At 45.4% G+C, this 21,755-nt stretch overlaps 1 protein-coding gene and 1 pseudogene across 2 annotated transcripts in view; both read left to right on the forward strand.

The window, feature by feature from the left end:
• Positions 1-21,755, forward strand: part of znf592 (zinc finger protein 592) — a 194,259-nt gene that overhangs the window by 84,437 nt on the left and 88,067 nt on the right. The gene's annotated exons all lie outside the window — the stretch shown is intronic.
• On the forward strand, positions 13,081-13,260 carry LOC139234284 (U2 spliceosomal RNA; annotated as a pseudogene).

A 21,755-nucleotide genomic window follows, 5' to 3' on the forward strand; every position in this document is an offset into this window, starting at 1 on the left:
CCTGCTCTGGGGCAAGGCCCCTGCAGGGTGCTGAAATACAAATTGGAAAAGGCTGTCTCCCTCTCACTGCAATTGTTTTCCCTTTTTGCAACAAATTCACCTCTCAGCATGATGTTGGATCTTGCACATACGCTGAATGATAATGCTTGCCACTGCATGTCTCGGGACTCCGAATTATTAAAGAGAACTGTTTGAACACACAGGCCACAAACTCAACCTGCACTTGGACTCTGCCGTCACTAAAGAGAACTCAAAGATCTGAGTGCCATTCTCCTTTTCTGTGTTGTCCCAAAGGACTGTGTCCCAGCTAAAGTGGTCATCCACCAGAACACTCGATTGCTGATGTGAATCAGCAATTGGAAGAGGTGCCCTTGTATTTTTCAGTTAAGAGAAATGGTTGCACAATTAGTGGTAGCTCTCAATTGTAAGCTATTGCTGTTGGTTTAGAATTGTACTTTTTCATATCCAGCTAGCTTTAATTTATTGCACTGTGTAGCTTCACCCACAGAAATGTGTTCATTTAAGTGCCTGACCATTTCTGGAGGGGAATGAGACATGAAAGGTGCAGCTTTGACTATGAGCCTGCTGTTCGGCAGCAGTGAACCTGAAGCCCGTCTCACTATGGGGTAGCGCATTAATGGTCAGAAATCAAGCGCAGGCAGCGGAAAGAGTGTGCGGCAAACCAGTTCCACCCACCCTTTCCCTCAACGACTATCTGTCCTATGATGATGATGATGCATTAATGGCGTAATCAGTGCCCCTGGGCTGCCAAAAGACTGTACTAATTTATCTTTCAAATTCTACACTGGGAACGTAGTTGAGGATAACTAATGATTCTCTGAGGATAAAATACTTGTCATTTTCTCCCCGTTTGATCTCCCTATCCAGCACATCGTCCACATCCAATGGTACTTGCTCCTCAGTCATCATCATCATAGGCAGTCCCTCGGAATCAAGGAAGACTTGCTTCCACTCCTAAAGTGAGTTCTTTGGTGGCTGAACAGTCCAACATGATAACCACAGACCCTGTCACAGGTGGGACAGATATTCGTCGGGGGAATGCAGGGGTGGCACTGATTTACCACGCGCTCCTTCCGCTGCCTGCGCCTGACCTCTTCACGCTCGCAGCGTTCAGATTTGAAGAGCTCAACGCCCTCCCGGATGCACTTTCTCCACCCAGGGCGGTCTTTGGCCAGGGTCTCCCAGGTGTCACTGATGATGTCGCACTTCACCAGGGAGGCTTTGAGGGTGTCCTTGTAATGTTTCCGCTGCCCACCGTTGGCTCGTTTGCCATGAAGGAGCTCCGCATAGAGCAATTACTTAGGGAGTCTCGTGTCTGGCATGCGAACTAAATGGCCTGCCCAGCGAAGCTGATCGAGTGTGGTTAGTACTTCAATGCTGGAGATGTTAGCCTGGGCGAGGACACTGATGTTGGTGTGTCTGTCCTCTCTCGGGATTTGCAGGATCTTGCGGAGACATCATTGGTGATATATCTCCAGCGACTTGCTGTGTCTTCTGTAAGTTGTCCATGCCTCTGATCCATACAGGAGCGCGGTTATTACTACAGCCCTGTAGACTATGAGCTTGGTGGTAGGTTTGAGGGCCTGCTCTTCGAACACTCTTTTCCTCAGGCGGCCGATGGAGACGATGTTGAATCTCCGCATCAATGTCTGCCTTTGTTAACGAAAGGCTCCCGAGGTATGGGAAGTGGTCCACGTTGTCGAGGGCCGCGCCATGAATCTTGATGACTGGGGAGGGCAGTGCTGTATGACGAGGACAGGCTGGTGGAGGACCTTTGTCTTATGAATGTTAAGCATAAGGCACATGCTTTCATATGCCTTGGTGAATACATCGACTATATCCTGGAGTTCAGCCTCAGAATGTGCGCCGGCGTCGTCCGCGTACTGCAGTTCAACGACAGAGGTTTGGGTGATCTTGGACCTGGCCTGGAGGCAGCGTAGGTTAAACAGCTTCCCACCTGTTCCACTCCAGCGGGGAATTGTTGATAGTGAGGTGGAGCATGACAGCGAGGAAGATGCAGCAAGGAAGATTGAGAAGAGGGTTGGAGCGATGACGCAGCCCTGTTTGACCCCGGTTTGGACTTGGAATGGGTCTGTAACGGATCCGCTGGTAAGAATCAAGGCCTGCATGTCGTCGTGGAGCAGGCGAAGGATGTTGACAACTTTTGGGGGCACCCAAAACGAAGGAGGACGCTCCATAAGCCTTCACGGTCGACAGTGTCAAAGGCCTTTGTAAGATTGAAAAAGACCATGTATAAGGGCTGGCGCTGCACCCTGTATTTTTCCTGCAGTTGTCGTGCTGCAAAGATCATGTCCGTTGTTCCCCATAGGGGACGAAATCCGCACTGTGACTCCGGGAGGAGCTCTTCAGCCACAGTGGGAAGACGGTTGAGGAGAAGTCTAGCGACAACCTTTAGAGTGGTTGATAGCAGGGAGATTCCCCTGTGGATGCTGCAGTCGGATTTGTTCCCCTTTTTAAAAATGGTCACAATCACTGCATCTGAGAGATCTTCCGGTATGCTCTCCTCCCTCCAAATGAGAGAGATGAGGTCATGTATCCACGCCAACAGTGTCTCTCCGCTATATTTTAGCACCTCAGCAGGAATTCCATCTGTACCCATAGTCTTGTTATTCCTGAGCTGTTTTATGGCTTTGCCTACTCTGTGCAACGTTGGAGTTTCACTGAGCTGGTGGTGGGTTGCATGATGCGGGATGGAGTTGAGAACACTCGAGTCAAAGGCAGTGTCTCGATTGAGGAGATCTTCAAAGTGCTCCTTCCAGCGGGCCTTGATGAGTGTTTCCCCGTTCTTTGCCAGGAGTGGGGTGGGGCCTTGGGAGTTTGGACCGCAGATGGTCTTGACTGCAGTGAAGAGTCCTCGTATGTCGTGGCTGTCGGCTAGTTGTTGTGTCACCTGCGCTTTCTCCATCCACCACCTGTTCTTCAGGTCCTGGGTTTTTTATTGGACCTCAGCCTTGAGCCGTCTGTAACGTTGCTTTGTAGTTCCCGAGTTTGGTTGTTGCATGAGGCTCAAAAATGCTCTGCGCTTACGATCTTAGTTCTTGGATCTCCTGATCATTTTCATCAAACCAGTCCTGGTGTTTTCTGGTTGAGTAACCAAGTCTCTTTTCACAGGCACTAGTTATGGAGGGCAGACCAAGCGCTGTGGGCATTGAGCATCTCCGGGTCTTCAAAGCACGCCAGATTGCCTGTGAGGTACTGGCTGTATAGGGCTCTCGTAGCTGGGTCTTTAAGAGCCCTGGCATAAATGTTTTTGCGGTACTGTTTCTGCTGTCCACTCTGCTTTGGGGCTATGTTAATATTGATGATGGATCGGATTAGGTGATGGTCCGTCCAGCAGTTGTCAGCTCCTGTCATGGCGCGGGTGATGCGCATATCTTTACGATCCTTGGCTCGGACGATGACACCCTCCAGCAGGTGCCAGTGTTTGGAGCCAGGGTGTTGCCACAATGCCTTGTATTTGTCCCTCCGGAGGAACATGGTGTTGATGAATTCGTGTTCTCGACATAAGAACATAAGAACATAAGAATTAGGAACAGGAGTAGGCCATCTAGCCCCTCAAGCCCGCTCCGCCATTCAACAAGATCATGGCTGATCTGGCCGTGGACTCAGCTCCATTTCTCCGCCCGCTCCCCATAACCCTTCATTCCCTTATTGGTTAAAAATCTATCTATCTGTGATTTGAATACATTCAGTGAGCTAGCCACAACTGATTCCTTGGGCAGAGAATTCCACAGATTCACAACCCTCTGGGAGAAGAAATTCTTTCTCAACTCGGTTTTAAATTGGCTCCCCCGTATTTTGAGGCTGTGCCCCCTAGTTCTAGTCTCCCTGACCAGTGGAAACAACCTCTCTGCCTCTATCTTGTCTGTCCCTTTCATTATTTTAAATGTTTCTATAAGATCACCCCTCATCCTTCTGAACTCCAACGAGTAAAGACCCAGTCTACTCAATCTATCATCATAAGGGAACCTACTCATCTCCGGAATCAGCCTCGTGAATCGTCTCTGTACACTCTCCAAAGCTAGTATATCCTTCCTTAAGTAAGGTGACCAAAACTGCATGCAGTACTCCAGGTGCAGCCTCACCAATACCCTGTACAGTTGCAGCAGGATCTCCCTGCTTTTGTACTCAATCCCTCTCGCAATGAAGGCCAACGTTCCATTTGCCTTCCTGATTACCTGCTGCACCTGCAAACTAACTTTTTGGGATTCATGCACAAGGACCAAAAAGAGTTTTTTTTTCATGCACAAGGACCCCCAGGGTCCCTCTGCACCGCAGCATGTTGTAATTTCTCCCCATTCAAATAATATTCCCTTTTACTGTTTTTTTTTTTCAAGGTGGATGACCTCACATTTTCCGACATTGTATTGCATCTGCCAAACCTTGGCCCATTCGCTAAACCTATCTAAATCTCTTTGCAGCCTCTCTGTGTCCTTTGCACAACCCGCTTTCCCACTAATCTTTTGCAAATTTTGTTACACTACACTCTGTCCCCTCTTCTCGGTCATCTATGTATATTGTAAACCATTGTGGTCCCAGCACCGATCCCTGTGGCACACCACTAACCACCGATTTCCAACCTGAAAAGGACCCATTTATCCCGACTCTCTGCTTTCTGTTAGCCAGCCAATTCTCTATCCATGCTAATACATTTCATCTGACTCCGCGTACCTTTATCTTCTGCAGTTACCTTTTTTGTGGCACCTTATCGAATGCCTTTTGGAAATCTAAATACACCACATCCATCGGTACACCTCTATCCACCTTGCTCGTTATATCCTCAAAGAATTCCAGTAAATTAGTTAAAAATGATTTCCCCTTCATGAATCCATGTTGCGTTTGCTTGATTGCACTATTCCTATCTAGATGTCCCGCTATTTCTTCCTTAATGATAGCTTCAAGCATTTTCCCCACTACAGATGTTAAACTAACTGGCCTATAGTTACCTGCCTTTTATCTGCCCCCTTTTTTAAACAGAGGCATTACATTAACTGCTTTCCAATCCACTGGTACCTCCCCAGAGTCGAGAGAATTTTGGTAGATTATAACGAATGCATCTGCTATAACTTCCGCCATCTCTTTTAATACCCTGCGATGCATTTCATCAGGACCAGGGGACTTGTCTACCTTGAGTCCCATTAGCCTGTCCAGCACTACCCCCCTAGTGATAATGATTATCTCAAGGTCCTCCCTTCCCACATTCCCGTGACCAGCAATTTTTGGCATGGTTTTTGTCTCTTCCACTGTGAAGGCCGAAGCAAAATAATTGTTTGAGGTCTCAGCCATTCCCACATTTCCCATTATTAAATCCCCCTTTTCATCATCTAAGGGACCAACATTTACTTTAGTCACTCTTTTCCGTTTTATATATCGGTAAAAGCTTTTACTATCCGTTTTTATGTTTTGCGCAAGTTTACTTTCATAATCTATCTTTCCTTTCTTTACTGCTTTCTTAGTCATTCTTTGCTGTCGTTTAAAATTTTCCCAATCTTCTAGTTTCTCACTAACCTTGGCCACCTTATACGCATTGGTTTTTAATTTGATACTCTCCTTTATTTACTTGGTTATCCACGGCTGGTTATCCCTTCTCTTACCGACCTTGTTTTTTACTGGGATATATTTTTGTTGAGCACTATGAAAGAGCTTCTTAAAAGTCCTCCACTGTTCCTCAATTGTGCCACCGTTTTGTATGTGCTTCCAGTCTACTTTAGCCAACTCTGCCCTCATCCCACTGTAGTCCCCTTTGTTTAAACATAGTATGCTCGTTTGAGACACTACTTCCTCACCCTCAATCTGTATTACAAATTCAACCATACCGTGATCACTCATTCCGAGAGGATCTTTTACTAGGAGATCGTTTATTATTCCTGTCTCATTGCACAGGACCAGATCTAAGATAGCTTGCTCCCTTGTAGGTTCTGTAACATACTGTTCTAAGAAACAATCCCGTATGCATTCTATGAATTCCTCCTCAAGGCTACCCCGTTCGATTTGATTTGACCAATCGATATGTAGGTTAAAATCCCCCATAATTACTGCCGTTCCTTTTTCACATGCCTCCATTATTCCCTTGATTATTGCCCGCCCCACCGTGAAGTTATTATTTGGGGGTCTATAAACTATGCCCACCAGTGACTTTTTCCGCTTACTATCTCTAATCTCCACCCACAATGATTCAACATTTTGTTAATAAGAGCCAATATCGTCTCTCACAACTGCCCTGATATCATCCTTTATTAACAGAGCTACCCCACCTCCTTTCCCTTCTTGTCTATCTTTCCGAATTGTCAGATACCCCTGTATGTTTAATTTCCAGTCTTGGCCACCCTGCAACCACGTTTCTGTAATGGCCACCAAATCATACCCATTTGCAATGATTTGTGCCATCAACTCATTTACTTTATTTCGAATGCTGCGTGCATTTAGGTAGAGTGTTTTGATACTAGTTTTTAAAATCATAATTTTTAGTTTTGACCCCTCGTGCAGCCCCTTTATATTCATACATATTGTCCCTTACTATCACCTTGTGGTTTACACATACCCCAGAGCTACTCTGCTCTGTTGCCTCCTGCCTTTTGCATTCTTTCTTGGGGTCCTGTTCATCTGAGCTCTCACCCACTCTAACTAGCTCAGAGCCCTCTCCTGGGTTCCGAATACTCCTTGCATTGAGGCACCGAGCTTTCATGCTTGCCTTTTTATTGCACTTTGACCCTTTAGAATTTTGCTGTACAATGGCCCTTTTTGTCTTTTGCCTTGGGTTTCTCTGCCCTCCACTTTTACTCATCTCCTTTCTGTCTTTTGCTTCTGTCTCCCCCAATCTCCCTGCATTGGTTCTCACCCCCCTGCCATATTAGTTTAACTCCTCCCCAACAGCCCTAGCAAACACTCCCCCTAGGACATTGGTTCCGGTCCTGCCCAGGTGCAGACCGTCCGGTTTGTACTGGTCCCACCTCCCCCAGAACCGGTTCCAATGCCCCAGGAATTTGAATCCCTCCCTACTGCACCACTGCTCAAGCCACGTATTCATCTGAGCTATCCTGCGATTGGTACTCTGACTAGCACGTGGCACTGGTAGCAATCCCGAGATTACTACTTTTGAGGTCCTACGTTTTGATTTAGCTCCTAGCTCCTTAAATTCGTCTCGTAGGACCTCATTCTTTTTTTTTTTACCTATATCGTTGGTACCAATGTGCACCACGACAACTGGTTGTTCCCCCTCCCTTTTCACAATGTCCTGCATCCGCTCCGAGACATCCTTGACCCTTGCACCAGGGAGGCAACATACCATCCTGGAGTCTCGGTTGCGGCCGCAGAAACGCCTATCTGTTCCCCTTACAATTGAATCCCCTGTCACTATCGCTCTCCCACTCTTTTTCCTGCCCTCCTGTGCAGCAGAGCCAGCCACGGTGCCATGAACTTGGTTGCTGCTGCCCTCCCCTGATGAGTCCCTCCCCTGATGAGTCATCCCCCTCAGCAGTACCCAAAGCGGTGTATCTGATTTGCAGGGGGATGACCGCAGGGGACCCCTGCACTACCTTCCTTGCGCTGCTCTTCCTGCTGGTCTTCCATTCCCTAGCTGGCTGTGGACCCTTCACCTGCCGTAAGACCAACTCGCTACACGTGGTACTCACGTCATTCTCAACATCGTGGATGCTCCAGAGGGAATCCACCCTCAGCACCAATTCCGCAACAGGAGCTGGAGGCGGATACACTTCCCGTACACGTAGTCGGCAAGGACACCGTAAGTGTCCCTGAGCTTCCACATGGTACAGGAGGAGCATATCACGTGTCCGAACTCTCCTGCCATGACTTGACTCTTAGATTAACTTAAATTGGCAACAACAATGCCAAAAGTTACTTACTGATCTAGAAGAGAAAAAAGAAAAAAGAAAAACTACTCACCAATCACCAGCCAATCACTTACCCCCTTGGCTGTGACGTCACCTTTCTATTTCTTTCTACTTTTTTGCCTTCCTCCTGTAGCTGCACAAGCCTCTCGCCGACGCTGCTGACCCCGGACTGTCGCCTCTCCACGCACCTCCCGAGCTCCTGATCTCGCGGCCTCTCGCCGATGCTGCTGACCCCGGACTGTCGCCTCGCTTGGGGACGTGGGACAGGGATGTCTCGAGGTTGGAATAAACACCCTCTAGCCTCATCCGTTGCATCGAGTGTTGGGGCATAAGCACTGATGACTGTGGTGAATTGGTTCCGGGATAGGGTAAGGCGAAGGGTCATCAGGTGTTCGTTAATCCCGCAGTGGGGGTCTTTGAGGCGGCCAACAAGTTCATTTTTGACAGTGAAGCCGACTCCGTGAAGACGGCGTTCTTCCTCTGGTTTTCTTTTCCAGAAAAAGGTATAACCTCCATTATGTTCCTCGAGCTGGTCTTCCCCTGCCCACTGGGTCTCGCTTAGGGCGTCAATGTCGATGTCAAAGCGTCTGAAGTTCCCAGGCAACTATGGCAGTGCGGTGTCCCGGCCTGTCACTGTTGGAGTTGTCCATTAAGGCCTGACGCTCCAGGTCCCGAACTTCATATTAAATCAGTGGAAGATGCCTGTGTGTGAGTTCTTTTAACGTGGAGTGGTCGTTGCACACTGACTACCACAAGGGCTTAACTGAGCACGGTCTTGGTCCAGTGGCAAGGGGGTCCATGACGACCGGAGACCAGGCACTGCTGTATGAGCCTAGTTGCCTACGGCGAGATGTTGGCCACAAGCTCGGCGCTGAGTAGCGCCCTTGATGGTAGGTGGTCTGCTGCTTGCTAGGGGGCAGGCATTGAAAGGGTCAGCGGTCCCCTGGAGTTCAGTGGGGAAGGTCAGGATGGTCACAGCCATGGTACTCACCACGTGCTGGGGGAGAAGAGGCCAGCGGGGAAGGAGAGGTCCAGCCGTCGCTGAAGGGGAAGAAAGCCCGATCGCCGTTGAGGAGGCGAGGTCCAACCGTCATTGAAGGAGGAAGAGGAGGCCCGATCGCCGCTGGAGGGGGCCCGATTGCTGCTGGAGGAGGCCCGATCACCGCTGGAGGCTCACGTGGTTCATCGTGCGTCGTCGGGGATCAGGTGGGGCAGCTGAGCCGGCGTTGAAGGAGGAAGTCGCCGAAGGAGGGAACAGGTCCAGGTAGCTGCTGCAGCAGGAGGCTCGGTAGTCGTAGTCGTCGTTGTCTAAGAGTGGTGTGGAGTTTAGGAGGGAAGATTTGCGTCCGAGGTAGGCCCGAATTTATGGATTATAGGAATAAGGGTTTAAGGTCAAATTTAAGAAAATGTACCCCATATTAGGGTCTATTACGGTTAGGGAAAGTTTAGATAGTGGGAGGGGAGGAGGTTGAGAGTGATAAGTTGTCGGATGCCTCAAGATTCTAAGGTTAAATTTGTTTTCTCGGGAGCTCCTCAGGGAGCTGCCACCCTGGCGGCCATCTTGAAAACCACCTACCCCGACCTCCTAAGTATCTGATAATTAAATGGCTACAGTGTGCAAGAGCTGATTCTCTCCATTTTTCTTTCCCTTTGGGGAAGCCCCTGAACTGCTCACAAGCTCAGTAGTGGAGGGTGTGTGGTCACTAACCCATGTCCCAGCGTAGTGCGATGGTACTGTGGTTTGGTGGTCTAAAGCAGTTGCTAAAAGAAGCTACCTTGAGTCTGAGTCTGTCAGCATATGCTCTTATGTTGGCATACTGAAGGGTTTGACGCTTAACATTGGATTGCAGAGCAGTAAATAGTTGCTGTCGGTCCTATCTGATCATGGGACAATTTGAGTCCTTTTCGGAACAGTTGTGGAAAAATGTGATTAAAACTATTTTAGCAAACCTGTACTGTTATATTTACGATGAAGTGTTTCTGTCTGCTAATGTAGGGCTTCGGTGTGCTAATTTGGGGTGGGATGGAGTAGTAGGGAAGGAGTTTATGCCCATGGATTTCTTCTCAGTTATTTTCTGCTCTGTAACTAATTTTCCAACACCTGCCATTGATTTGTCAAAGATCCAATGCTTTATCACAGGTCAAAGAAAACAAGGGACAAGGTCATTCTTGTGATTCAGGGAGAGAAATCACATTTTCAAAAGGATTGTGTTTTCAGTAAATTGTTGCAAGGAACGAAGTACATTACATAATGCGACACCTTGACCTGGCCTGTAGATTCTGTCTCTTCTGCCAACAGAAATGATGTAGAATATTTGCAAGGACGTACATGCAGCTCAGCTAAAGCTTCATCAAACCATTAGACAGGTTACAAATCTAGACTGAACTCGTTTAAGCTAACTCTGCTCATTCAGCTTTGGTCTCAAGCCGTTTTGTTCACGGGTCATAACCTGATTATTAGGGAACGTTGAGGCTGGAGGTTTTCTGAGGTGTGAAAACTTGTTTTACTTGTGAGAGCATATACAGTATTACGCAGATAATACTGCCTTGGGGAAAAACAACCCTACTTAAAGGTCTGTCTGTCTGAACAGCAGTACAACAGTAGCATCATTAATGGACACAGTTTTAAAGATTTGCCTCCTGAAATTCCTAAAGAACAAATGTTCATGATTCCTGAAGAAAATTAACCCTCAGTTCTGGTTAAATTGAAGTTCCTCAGTATTTGTGAGAGCGTTGGCACTACACCCATCAACATGCAACTGTCCACCTGCACATAACATGCTAGCAGTTCTCTACTTACGTAAGCTGTGTCCTATAGTTGTGTAATAAACAGATACAGTCTCGGCCATCTTCATAGTCACTGTCTGGCCAGCTACCATAAAAAGTTGGAGAGACTAAGACAGTTAGAACCCTTCACTACTTCAATAGTGAGCTTGTTTTCCTTTAGATTGAGCTTCGTGTGTTCTTGTGTGTTTATATATGCTCACATTGTGTTCCCTTTCTCAACCCCCACCTTCCCCACAAGTCCCACTTTGTTATCGTGTGTATCGTTTTTTTTGTTCAAGGACACTGGGACAACCCAGTATCTCCTTATGGTTTTAGTAAGAAAAAAATACTTAGATTTATAGAGCACCTTTCATGACCACCAGATGTCTCAAAGCGCTTTACAGTCAATGAAGTACTGTTTTGGAGTGCAGTCTCTGTTGTAATGTGGGAAATGCGGCAGCCAACTTGTACACAGCAAACTCTCACAAACAGCATAATGACCAGATAATTTGTTTTTTTTGTTATGTTGATTGAGGGATAAATATTGGCCAGAACTCCCTTGCTCTTCGAAATAGTGTCATGGGATCTTTTACATCCACCTGAGAGAGCAGACGGGGCCTCGGTTTAACGTCTCATCCGAAAGACAGCATCTCAGACAGTGCAGCATTCCCTCAGCACTGCACTGCGGACTGTGTTGTATGTCACTTTTCTTAGCATCCATCCTAATGAATTACTTCTCAGGGGATTCTGTTAAAATCTATATATTTTTTTTAAAGTTCAGAAATATGCCAGAACTTGATCCCTTGTATGTACTGTACCGAGGAAGTTAATGTTAGTCAGGACAGCAACTGGGCACGTCAGGCTAGAGAGTGGAAGATTCAGTGAGTGTTCCGACCCTTCCTGCCATGTGGACATTAAGGCTAGGTCAGGCTTGGCTGTGATGTTTCTTCCTCCCATTGATTTGCTCACACACAAAGAACTTGGGCAAGGTGCATGAGATCTGCTGGCACCAAGCAACAGTTACTGCCTTCAGGGCCTAGGGGAGAAAAGGCAGGGTGGGGTAGTACATAAGAACATAAGAAATAGGAACAGGAGTAGGCCATACAGCCCCTCGAGCCTGCTCCGCCATTCAGTAAGATCATGGCTGATCTGATCATGGACTCGGCTCCCCTTCCCTACCCGCTTCCCATAACCCCTTATCCCCTTATCGTTTAAGAAACTGTCTATTTCTGTCTTAAATTTATTCAATGTCCCAGCTTCCACAGCTCTCTGAGGCAGAGAATTCCACTGATTTACAACCCTCTGAGAAGAAATTTCTCCTTATCTCAGTTTTAAATGGGCAGCCCCTTATTCTAAGATCATGCCCCTCTAGTTCTAGTCTCCCCCATCAGAGGAAACATCCTCTCTGCATCCACCTTATCAAGCCCTCTCATAATCTTATACATTTCGATAAGATCACCTCTCATTCTTCTGAATTCCAATGAATAGAGGCCCAACCTACTCAACTTTTCCTCATAAGTCAACCCCCTCATCTCCGTAATCAACCCAGTGAACCTTCTCTGAACTGCCTCCAAAGCAAGTATATCCTTTCATAAATATGGAAACCAAAACTGCACGCAGTATTCCAGGTGTGTATATCTGTAGCAAGACTGCCTTGCTTTTATACTCCCTCCCCTTTGCAATAAAGGCCAAGATTCCATTGGGCTTCCTGATCACTTTCTGTACCTGCATATATCCTTTTGTGTTTCATGCACAAGTATCCCCAGGTCTCGCTGTACTGCAGCACTTTGCAATCTTTCTCCATTTAAGTAATAACTTGCTCTTTGAATTTTTTTCTGCCAAAGTGCATGACCTCACACTTTCCAACATTATACTCCCATCTGCCAAATTTTTTCTCATTCACTTAGCCTGTCTATGTCCTTTTGCAGATTTTTTATGTCCTCCTCGCACATTGCTTTGCTTTTCCTCCCATCTTTGTATCGTCAGAAAACTTGTCTACATTACACTCAGTCCCTTCTTCCAAGTCGTTAATATAGATTGTAAATAGTTGGGGCCCAATACTGATCCCTGCGGCACCCCACTAGTTACTGGTTGCCAACCAGAGAATGAACCATTTATCCCGACTCTCTGTTTTCTGTTGGTTTGCCAATCCTCTATCCATGCTAATATATTACCCCCAACCCCGTGAACTTTTATCTTGAGCAGTAACCTTTTATGTGGCACCTTGTCAAATGCCTTCTGGAAGTCCAAATACACCACATCCACTGGTTCCCCTTTATCCACCCTGTTCATTATATCCTCAAAGAATTCCAGTAAATTTGTCAAACATGACTTCCCCTTCATAAATCCATGCTGACTCTGCCTGACCGAATTTTGCTTTTCCAAATATCCTGCTAATGCTTCTTTAATAATGGACTCCAACATCGCTTCTCGGCCTATTGGCTAAGATCAAGTGTAATATCTGTTCTTATCAGTTTAATATCCCCTATGGGGACCAAATATTAAATTGTTTTTTGGAACAGGGAGATGGAACAGGGGCTTGCTCCGTCCACTCCACGCACCAACCTGGTATTGCAGTGTTTCCAGGAACGGTGCAGCTTCCTCTCTCGGCCTTTTGGCTAAGATCAAGTGTAAATAGCGCAAAGTGATCTTTGGCGCTGGAGTTGATCTGACAAGAATGAACAAAAAAAAAAAATGGACTCCAACATTTTCCCAACTACTGGTAGGCTAACTGGTCTATAGTTTCCTGCTTTTTGTCTGCCTCTTTTTTAAAATAGGGGCATTACATTTGCAGTTTTTCAATCTGCTGGGACCTCCCCAGAATCCAGGGAATTTTAGTAAATTACAACCAATGCATCCACAATCCCTGCCGCTACGTCTCTTAAGACCCTAGGATGCAAGCCATCAGGTCCAGGGGATTTATCTGCCTTTAGTCCCGTTATCTTACTGAGTACCACCTCCTTAGTGATCGTGATTGTGTTAAGTACCTCCCTCTTCACCCCCCCCTCCCCCCAATAGCCCCTTGACTATCCACTGTTGGGATATTGTTAGTGACCTCTACCATAAAGACTGATACTAAATATTTGTTCAGAGTTTCTGCCATCTCCATATTACCTATTACTAATTCCCCAGTCTCGTCGTCTTAAGGGACCAACATTTACTTTAGCCACTCTTTTCCTTTTTATATACCGATAGAAACTTTTACCATCTGTTTTTATATTTTGTGTTAGTTTACTTTCATAGTCTATCTTCCCTTTCTTAATAATTTTTTTAGTCATTCTTTGCTAGTTTTTAAAAGCTCCCCAGTCTTCTGTCCTCCCACTGGTTTTGGCCACTTTGTATGCCCTTGTTTTTAATTGGATACCGTCCTTTATTTCTTTAGTTAGCCACGGATGGCTCTCTCTTCTCTTATGCCCTTTCCTCCTCACTGGAATATATTTTTCTTGAGAGTTGTGAAATATCTCCTTAAATGTACACCACTGTTTATCAACCGTCCTACACTTTAATCTATTTTCCCAGTCCACTTTAGCCAACTCTGTCCTCATACCTTCGTAGTCTCCTTTATTTAAGCTTAGTACGCTGGTTAGAGATCCCACTTTCTCACCCTCCATCTGAATTTGAAATTCAATCATGTGATGATCATTCATTCCAAGGGGATCCTTTACTAGGAGATTGTTTATTAATCCTGTCTCATTACACAGGACCAGATCTAGGATAGCCTGCCCCCTGGTTGGTTCCGTTGCATACTGCTCAAGGAACCCGTCCCTTCTGCACTCTATGAACTCCTCCTCAAGGCTACCCTGACCAATTTGGTTTGTCCAATCAATATGGAGGTTAAAATCACCCATGATTATTGCTGTTCCCTTTTTACAAACCCCCACTATTTCCTGTTTTAAGCTCCGACCAACAGAGCTTGCTACTGTTAGGGGGTCTATAGACTATGCCCAGCAGTGACTTTTTCCCTTTATTATTCCTTATCTCCACCCAAACTGTTTCAACATCCAGATCGTTTGAGCCAATATCGTTTCTCACTATTGCAGTAATTCCATCCTTTATCAATAGAGCTACCCCACCTCCTTTTCCTTTCTGTCTGTCTTTCCAGATTGTCAAATACCCTGAATATTTAATTCCCAGTGCCTTTTAAATTTGTTTTTTTACCTTTTTTCCTGCTGGTTTCCTCTCTCCTTCAAACTCACTTTCTTTATTTTTGCTTTCTAATTCCAACTTTACTCCCCTTCCTACTGAATCTATTTTCAGGTTCCCATCCCCCTGTCAAGCTAGTTTAAACCCTCCCCAACAGCATTAGCAAACCCCCCCCCGCGAGGATATTGGTCCCGGCTCTGTTGAGGTGCAACCTGTCCGGCTTGTACAGGTCCCACCTCCCCCAGAAGCGGTCCCAATGCCTCAGGAAACTAAAGCCCTCCTGCCTGCACCATCTCTCCAGCCACATATTCGTCTGCTATATCCTCCTATTTCTGTACTCACTAGCTCATGGCACTGGGAGTAATTCAGAAAGTACTACCTTTTGAGCTCCTGCTTTTTAATCTCTCGCCTAGCTCCCTAAACGCTGCCTGCAGGATCTCATCCCTCTTCCTACCTAAGTCATTGGTACCGATATAGACCACGACCTCTGGCTGATCACCCTCTCCCCCCAGAATGCCCTGCAGCCGCTCAGTGACATCCTTGACCCTGGCACCAGGGAGGCAACATACCATCCTGGAGTCACATTTGCGGTGGCAGAAACGCCTGTTTGCTCCCCTGACTATCGAATCCCCTACCAATATAGCTCTTCTATTCTTCCTCCCCCCACCCCTCTGTGCAGCTGAGCCACCCATAGTGCCATCGACTTGGCTCTGGCTGCACTCCCCGGAGCCACCAGAACAGAGTACCGGTTGCAGAGCGAGATGGACTCAGAGGACTCCTCGTAGGAGGAGGAGTGTTTAAATATAATGAACAGCAGGACTGCAGCACTTTTCCCTCCGGAAAGATCAGTAACTCTGACCCCAAATACTTGTAAGGTTGATCATTCACCTTATCCAAAATAAATAAATTCCTTTACAAGAAATTAAATGGAATTTCACAGCGTCTCTGATCTGTTCAAATGGGAGAAGAGAATAGCACATCTTGAACTGAAAGAATTGATGGAGCTGACTGTCCGTCTGACAGCGCTATAGAACATAACAGGACCATGAAGTTGAGTCCCTGTCTCAAATGGAACAGGTATACGGTGTTTCTTGAGGGGCCAAGTTTCACCTGTCTCGGTTAGTTTATCTCTGACTGCGGAAAACTGGCAGGGGAGGGCTCTCTATCCACTGAGTCACACCTGGGAAGTGTGCTTCCCTACACAACACCAAGAAACAGTGAGAGCTGTGTTCTTTGGAGATATTTGCATATTACACCATCCCGCTATTGCGATAGAGGATGGCTGGAGGCTAATGTGGAGACGGAATATTGTGATGTTGTTCAACATAATACACTATCTGATCTCCGCAGTGAGCCAGATAACATTATAATGCTGTTAAATACTCAGAGAATGACGTTGCAATTTCAACACAGAAAACCGATTGTTCAGCCCAGCCAGTCCATGTTGGTCTTCATCCTCCAGTAATCCTAATCCCATGTGCTCTGTTACCATATTACTTTAGCTCTTTCCCCCGTTTCTCCCCCCCCCCCCCTTTTCCTTCAACCACCAATCTAACCTATTCATAAATGTTGACATGGTCTCTACTTCATGCTCTCTGACTTAAGTTTCTTACATTTAATATTTTATCTATGACCACTTGACCTGGACCCCTTCAACCACTAGAAACAGTCTATTTCCATCCATTCTGTCCCATCCCTTCATAATTTTAAATACCTATATCAAATCACCCTTAATCTCTTAATGAAAACAGCCCCATTTTTTCCCCAAGTCCTCCATCATATTTATATTCCCTCATAGCAGGCAGCATCCTAGTGAATCTGCTGTAACCTTCTATTGCTTCCACATCTTTCCTGTAGTATTGAGCCTAAAACTGCACACACTACTCCAAATGTGCTCTTTCTAAGGTTTTATATAGTTTATATTCTGTGCCTCTTGCAATAAAGGCCAGTATTCCATTAGCTTTTTTAATAGCTATATCACTTGAGATGCTTTTCATGCCTTGTGAACCTGAACACACAAATCCCCATCACCCAACCTTCCCCCAAAATATAATTATTACTTTTAGGGGTTTTTTTTAAACCAAAATGTAGCACATTGCATTTTCTGCCATGGAATTCCATCTTCAATGTGAACATAGTCATCAACTGGATAGTGGGAAATACCATGGGAAATTCACCAGTAAAATACTCAATGGTTTTGATGAAAGTAAATGCAGAAAATTTTTCAATTAGGCGTGACAGCAAAATGAAAGAGCGTAACTATAAATGACTGAAGAATACATTTATATCAGTTGGAACATCTTCACACACAGGCAATATTTGTCTGGAATAATCTATCATAGACTTTAGTAGTGTTCAAAACACATTTTGATGCTAGGCTGAGAGTTACAGTACTAGACATGAGCTGCAGAGGCTTCTTTCTCATCCTTGACTTGTGTTAGTGCAAGTTTCTGCCTTCAGAAGTGGAGATGTAAGGTGGAGGGAAGGATGGAAAGCAGTCATTTGCAACGTGAAGTTTCATTAAAAAAAAAAGTGACATTTTCTTTTTTTATTCGTTCATGGGATGTGGGCATTGCTGGCAAGGCCAGCATTTATTGCCCTTCCCTAATTGCCCTTGAGAAGATGGTGGTGAGCCACCGCCTTGAACCGCTGCAGTCCGTGTGGTGAAGTTGCTCCCACAGTGCTGTGAGGGAGGGAGTTCCAGGTTTGACCCAGCGACGACGAAGGAATGGCGATATACTTCCAAGTCAGGATGGTGTGTGACTTGGAGTGGAACATGGAAATGGTGGTGTTCCCATGTGCCTGCTGTCTATCCTTCTAGGTGGTAGAGGTTGCGGGTTTGGGAGGTGCTGTCGAAGAAGACTTGGCGAGTTGCTGCAGTGCATTTTGCAGATGGTACACACTGCAGCCACGGTGCGCCGGTGGTGGAGGGAGTGAATGTTTAAGGTGGTGGATGGGGTGCCAATCAAGCGGGCTGCTTTGTCCTGGATGATGTTGAACTTCTTGAGTGTTGTTGTGTTCACTTGATTTAGTGAAAAAGAAAGAGTCCTTTTTCTGGAGTGTGAAGCTGACTACCAGCTTTATGTATACCACCTTGGAAGTTTTCTTCAAAGTTTAAGATACATTGTTGACAGCACGTTGTATCACATCCCAGGCCCGGGTTTACAGAGTTCCTATTAGAACATTGAGAGTACAAGAAACATTAGGCCAAGCAAGCTTGTCCTTTTTTCAGAGATCAGCCACTCTTCCTCCTCCTTATCGCTTTATCCCTCCTTATCGCTTTATCCCTCCTCTCTCCAAAAATGCATCATACTCACTTGAACTCATTTATGCTGTTCACTTAAATGATTTTCTCAAATTTCGTATACAAAACCTATTGATCTTTGTGCATAAAAGTTTGGTGTGATTTTTCTTTGTATCCCTAGCTTCCTAATTTTAAACTCAGAGCTATATTTTAAGGAGCGTCTTGAAGAAGGAAAGAGAGGTTGAGAGTTTTAGGCAGGGAGTTCTAGAGCTTGGGGCCTTGGCAACAGAGGCATGGCCGCCATGTTGAATGATTATAATCAGGGATGCTCATGAGGGCAGAATTAGAGGAGCGCAGACATCTCCGGGGGGGGTAGGGGAGGCTGGAGGAGATTGCAGCGATAGGGAGGGAAGAGGCCATGGAGGGATTTGAAAATAAGGATGAGAATTTTGAAATCAAGGCGTTGCTTAATACTTTGCACTGCGTGGAAATAACTAACTGTATATTCATATCAGAAGTACAGATAGTAGCATTTGAGATACTTCAGCAACTGCAATTGCGTATTCAAGTAAGGGTCATTTCCTTTGACCTAATAAAGATAGGGCAAAGTTATCTAGTTATACACTGGGAGTATTGTTGATTTAATGAAGTGTGGTTAGTTGTAGTGTAGCAAATGGAAGACAGCAGTTCTTATATTGAACCTAATACTGCAAGGCAGGATGCCTCCATTTATGTAGTATGATGGAGACTCTCCGCGATGGTTGGCTGGTATCTATCCACAGGATGAAATCCCTTTCTGAGAAACATCTGAAACACTTCTAAGAATATAGACTGAGTTGATGGAGAGAGTGGCTTGTTTGTGTGGGTGTACACTTAAGTTGAATGTTCACCCACTTCCTGAGAAATGTTATTACCGACAGTGTGTTTCCATTCAACTATTTTGTGCACAGCGTGCGTAAATGTCACTTTAGCTGCCAAATCAGTTATACCTGCCAGAAATTCAATCTGAAATATTTCCCTCTGGACAAGTCAAGCCTGGTTAGTGCAATTAAGTTGGAGTTGCTGCTTTCCATCTGGTTACAAACCTATTCTCAAACATTTTACTAGACAGCAGACAATTGGGGAGAAAAACAGAAAATGCTGGAAATCTCAGCGGGTCAGGCAGCATCTGTGGAGAGAGAAACGGAGTTAACGTTTCAGGTCGACGACCCTTCGTCAGACTGGAGAGTATTCGGAAAGTAATGGCAGCTGGTCATTATCCCACCGTTCACACCCTATCTTGACTAATGTTTTTCTAACTCCTGGCATTACCATTTGAATTTGGGCCATCATCCTTTTTTGTGTCTCTAATCTCTCCTGTCTTCCAATCTATCATAGACCTTCCCTTTTGTTCTTCCCCTCCCCCTTTCAATGCTTATTAAGAATCTGTTCTTTCCGAACACTCCTGAGGAGAGATTGCACAGCCCTTTAGAAAGAAAGACGTTGGATTTCACGACCACCAGACATCTCAAAACGCTTTACAGCCAGTGAAGTACTTTTGGAGTGTAGTCACTATTGTAATGTTGATTGAGGGATAAATATTGGCCCAAGACACCAAGGATAACTCCCCTGCTCCTTCATCTAAGTAGTGCCATGGGATCTTTTACGTCCACCTGAGAGAGCAGACGGGGCTTCGGTTTAAAGGCAAGAATTTTGAAGTGCTGTATTCGCACCTCTCCTCTGCAAGCTCCAGAGACAACCCATGCCTGAGCATTTTTTTTAAAGTCAAACTTGTGTTATTTCTGTACAGCACGGTTAAAATGCAAATACTCCAGAGATTTATTTCTGTATATTACCGTTAAAATGCAAAAGAGTAGATTGTTTAAAATTTCCCCAAAGTGCTTTCAGTCAAGAAAGTATTTGTACAGCTTTGATGACACGGTAAATGCACTGCCCAGTGCTGGAACCAAGCCACAAGCATCAGGAAGGACCATGTTTGACTTTTGGTGTGCTGAGTTAACTGATCTCAGCTGGGAATAGTGTAGGCATCTTGCAATTGGTCTCAGGCCTGTTGATCACTGCTCACAGATTCCTGATGAAAGTTGTGGGTATGTGGACTGTGAATAAAGGTGGGATTGACTATTAATGCTTCTGCTCAGTAGCCTGCTGACCCTCACTGTCTTGCCTCGCATGAAGTTTGACCACTTGAGAGATGATGGAGTGTGGATGACGCCTTGCATGAGTTACTGCCTTTTGTAAATGAGGAAACCGAATTGGCAAGGAAAACGGATTTAAGCTAAAAACGGATTTCCTTTTCACATACAGGGTATATCCTATGTGTTTAAAAAAAAAACAATTGTCTTTTTTTAAAGGTGCAAATTAAATTCAGCACCAAAGGGCTTCTATTTAATTTACAGGTTGAATAAAGTAATGGCTACATTTCTAATGCTTATTTGGCAGATCGCCAATATAATTAAGTGTTTTATCCCTTGGGGACATTGCAGGTTGACCAAATCACTTAAAACATAACTCATTCTTGTATCACATTTGGAAATCTATAAATTGTGCGCTGTGCATGGAAGTACAGCTTTGTGGTTTAACTTTTTAATTTCTACACGGCATTAATCGGCTTTGTCTAATATTCTGCACTTTCCTACAAAAGTTCCTCCCTCAGTTTCCTTTGTGCACCCAAAAGAAGTCAACATACGATGGAACAGAAAACTGCTGGGTGAAGAGAGGGGATGATCAAGTAAAGTGCGATTCAGTAGATTGTCCACCTGCCCTCTTATTCCGCTAACGATCATTTCTAAATCTTGGTGACTGTTAGCTACTGAATATTGGGGAAATGATCGCAGACCTCCAGGTAAACCACTTAATCTGTCGACTGCTTCCAACAGTTATTTTTAACCCCAGTTGGTTACCACTGGAGTTTATGCTCCCAACACTGATACGTGTGCGCACTAGGTCCGTGCAGCAGGGCTGGTCTCCAGTCGTCTTGGTTAATCCTTGCCACTGGACCAAGACCAAGCTCTATCAAGCCCGTATGGTGGCTGGTGTGTAACGGCCACCACACGTTTTTTTTTTAAATACACGCACAGATATCTTCCAGCCTTCAGGATGTAGTTTGGGATCTGGAATATTAGGTCCTTCATTGAAACACCTGTGAACTCATCCCTGTTGGCGTGGATGCAAGTCAGCCTCGATTCGAGGGGCCACCTAAGAAGAGGTTATGTTCCCATTAAAAATGTGCTACAGACTGATTTGAGCAACCTGGAACTTGTGCTCTCAATATAAGTAAACCAGTTGGTGACCAGAGTATCTGGTTTGTGGCTTATTTGTTCCAGTGCCTGGGGGTAATTATTTTGGTTCAGGGTGCATAGTTGTCATTTGTTCAAGCCCCGTCCAGAGCACTTATTTGGTGGCAAAGAGGTCCAACATGATCGGCTTTTATAAAACTATCCATGCAGAGACACCCATTTCCTTTAAAATAAAACCAAAGCTGTTTTTTTTTTTAAATGGATAAGGATAAATGTCGTCATAGGCAATCCCTCAGAATCAAGCAAGATTTGCTTCCACTCCGAAAGTGAGTTCTTTTTGTGGCTGAACAGTCCAACACGAGAGCCACAGACCTTGTCACAGGTGAGACAGATATTTGTCAGGGGAAGGGGGTGGCGGGAGAGGGGGGGGTGCAGGTGGCACTGATTTACCACAGGCTCCTTCCGCTGCTTGCG

The sequence above is a fragment of the Pristiophorus japonicus genome, chromosome 21 (assembly GCF_044704955.1).
Source record: "Pristiophorus japonicus isolate sPriJap1 chromosome 21, sPriJap1.hap1, whole genome shotgun sequence".
Lineage (NCBI taxonomy): Eukaryota > Metazoa > Chordata > Chondrichthyes > Pristiophoridae > Pristiophorus > Pristiophorus japonicus.